General features: G+C 38.1%; 1 pseudogene; it reads right to left on the bottom strand.

Moving 5' to 3' along the window:
• Positions 1-2,066: 2,066 nt before the first annotated feature.
• Positions 2,067-2,776, bottom strand: LOC140507872 (protein CDV3 pseudogene; annotated as a pseudogene).
• Between the last annotated feature and the right edge of the window lie 644 nt (positions 2,777-3,420).

Below are 3,420 nucleotides of genomic sequence, written 5' to 3'. Positions count from 1 at the left end.
AATTTTAATCTGTCTTTCCATAGTCCTTTATTATACACAATTTTTATTGAATCATGATCTTAAAATGATCTAATTAGTATATATTTCTGCATTTAATTGTGAGGTTTTTATGACATGATACATGGTCAATTTTTGTGTATGTGCTGTGTACCACTGAGAAAAAAGTACAAACCTTTCTACCCCCATTGAGTTTTCTCCAGAGATCTATCATATCTAACTTTTCTAAAATTCTATTTACCTCCTTTACTTCTTTCTTGCTTATCTTGTGGTTAGATTTATCTAGCTCTAAGAAGGGGAGGTTGAGGTCCCCCACTAGTATAGTTTTGCTGTCTATTCTTCCTGTAACTCACTTAAGTTCTCTAAGAATTTGGATCCTATACCCTTTGGTGTACATATGTCTAGTATTGATATTACTTTGTTGTCTATGGTCACTTTTAGTAAGATGTAGTTTCCTTCCTTGCCTCTTTTAATTAAATCTATTTTTGTTTTAACTCTGAGATCAAGATTTCTACTCCTGCTTTTTTCTTCACTTCAGCCAAAGCATCATATATTTTGCTCCAGCCTTTTGCCTTTACTCAGGGTGTATCTCTCTGCTTCAAATGTGTTTCTTGTAAACAACATATTGTAAGATTCTGGTTTTTTAATTCACTCTGCTATATCACTTCTATTTATGGGAGTGTTCATCCCATTCACAGTTATGATTACTGACTGTGTATTTCCCTCCATCATTTTCCCCCATTCACACTTTTTTCTCTCCTATCACCCTTTCCCTCCTCAGCAGTGTTTTGCTTCTGACCACCACCTCCCTCAATCTGCCCTTCCTTCTAATAGCCACCCCCCATTCCCTTTACTTTCCCCTTTCCCCTTCTACTTCCTTATAGGGTAAAATAAATTTCAATACCCAATTGAATGTGTATGTTATTCCCTCTTTGAGCTGAATATGATGACAGTAAGTTTTAAATAATGCTCACCCCCCTCCCTTCTTTCCCTCTACTATAAAAAGTCTTTTGCACCTCTTCATGTGATGTTATTTACCTTATTCTGCCTCCCCCTTTCCTCTTATCCTAGTACAATCCTTTTATTCACCCTTTTTTATATCATCACATCAAAGTCAACTTATACCTATGTCCTCTATCTACTCCTAACTGTCCTAATAAAAATTCAGACCTCAAGAGTTACAAGTATCATTTTTCTGTATAAAGAGTAAACAGCTTTACTTTATTAAATAACATGGTTTTTTTTCCCTTTCCTGTTTACCTTTTTATGCTTCTCTTGAGTCATATTTGAAGATGGAATTTTCTGTTTAGCTCTGGTCTTTTCTTCAGGGCAGTTTGAAAGTCCCCTACTTCATTGAATGTCCATCTTTTGCCCTGAAAGATTCAAGTCAATTTTGCTGAATTGTTGATTGTTGGTTGTAATCCAAATTCCTTTGATTCCAGAATATCATATTCCATATCCTCTAAGACTTTAATGTAGAAGCTACTGGGTTCAATGTAATCCTGACTATGGCTCTTTGATATTTAAATTGTTTCTTTCTGGCAGGTTGCAGTATTTTCTCCTTGACCTGATAATTCTTGAATTTGGCTACAATATTCTTTGGAGTTTTCATTTCAGGATCTCTTTTAGGAGGTGATTGGTAGATTCTTTCAATTACTGTTTTACTTTCTGGTTCTAAGATATCAGGGCAGTTTTCCTTGATAATTTCTCCAAAGATCATATCTAGGCTCTTTTTTAATCATGGCTTTCAAGCAGTCCAATAATTCTTAAATTATCTCTCCTGAATCTATTTTTTTCAAGTTGGCTGTTTTTCTAATGAAATATTTTTTTCTTCCATTTTTTCATTCTGTTAATTTTGTTTGACTGAGTCTTGATATCTCATAGAGTCATTAGCTTCCACCTTCCCAATTGTAATATTTTTTTACAGCTCTGCATGGGTTTATTTGAACACAGTTCTTTTAAGAGTGGTATGGGTGTCAGAAAAAATCATAGACAGCTATAGCTACCACAGAAAGAATTCCTTAAGGATGGGGCCCAGGAAAGGTTAATTAAGGTCACTTAAATCTTTATCATTTATAGCAGTTCAGAACCCAAATCGCTGACATTTGCAGGATTTCTGATAGGAATACAATAGAGCTGATTTCAAGTTTCATATCACCACTTAATAGCTGTAATCGTCTTATCCAGAAGCTGTGATTCACATGGTGTTCACAATGAGTGCAGCAAATCTGAGTTAGTTGACCTTTATGAAGGCTCTGTATTTCTGACTTTCTATGTTTGGCCATGGACTGCAATGATGAGAACTGTGTATCATTGTATATCTCTGGTGGTCCTTGTTGTGTTTTCCTTGTTGAAGTCACCTTGGCACCAGAAGGCCTGTATACACCACCAGTCATAACAGGTTTTGGGATTTCTGCTACAATACTTGGAGTACGTGCTTGAACAGGAGTTGTTTTATTCCAAGGACCAGATGATTTTTCTATCCCACCACCACCATCTTCTTCCCAGTTATCCCCTGGATTTTCTCTCTTCTCATTATCCTCTTCTTTCTTTTCACTCATCTGCATTACTTGAACTCTGAACCCACTGCATTCAATTTCTTTTTGATCGAATTCTTTCCATTAGTTTTCATCCTTGGTTTTGGCAGCCACTGCAGTCCCCACCCCTGCCAGCTCTCCCCTGCAGAGGTGACAGTGGTCCATTTACCCCACTCATTCTTCCTCTTCTTGTCCCTCTTGGTGAAAAAGTTGTCAAGGCTGTTCTCCTCAGGCTCTGCCATGATTGTGGGCCCATGGGTGTTTAGCTCCTCCAGCCTGACTCCCATCTTACACTGGCCTCAGCACTGCCCCAGCTACCCTGGGCTGCAGCAGCACCCCTGGCAGTGTCTAGTTTTCATCTTCATTGGGCACACAGGCTTGGTGCTATCAGGGCAGGCCCTAGCTGTCCCTCCTGTGCACTGCTCTGTGGTGATACAGTCCACTCTGCCCGAACCTATGGGAATCTAGGACTCCATGCATACATGGGGGGCAGGTTGGGTAGCTCTGGCAGTGGGCTGCTGCTGCTGTTACTGCTACCAGCTCCTCAGCCAGTGGCCAAAAGCTTGAATTTTAATTTTTAAGGAATTATGTCCTTCAATTAGTTTTTATACCTCCTTTTCCATTTGGCAAGTTCTTCTTTTTAAGGAGCTGTTTTCTTCACTGCATTTTCCCTCATTTGGCTAATTACATTTCTTTAAGGAATTATTTTCTTCAGGCAGTTTTTATCCTTACTTTTTCAAGCTATTGACTCTATCTTGCATACCTTTAATTTCTTTTCCCAATTTTTTCTTCTACCTCTCTTATTTGATTTTTAAAATCCTTTCTGAGCTCTTCCAAAGTTTTTGAGCTTAAGACCAACTCATATTCCTCTCTGAGATTTTAAACG

This window comes from Notamacropus eugenii, chromosome 5 (genome assembly GCF_028372415.1).
Source record: "Notamacropus eugenii isolate mMacEug1 chromosome 5, mMacEug1.pri_v2, whole genome shotgun sequence".
Taxonomy (NCBI): domain Eukaryota; kingdom Metazoa; phylum Chordata; class Mammalia; order Diprotodontia; family Macropodidae; genus Notamacropus; species Notamacropus eugenii.
This window is presented reverse-complemented; position numbering and strand designations above follow the sequence as displayed.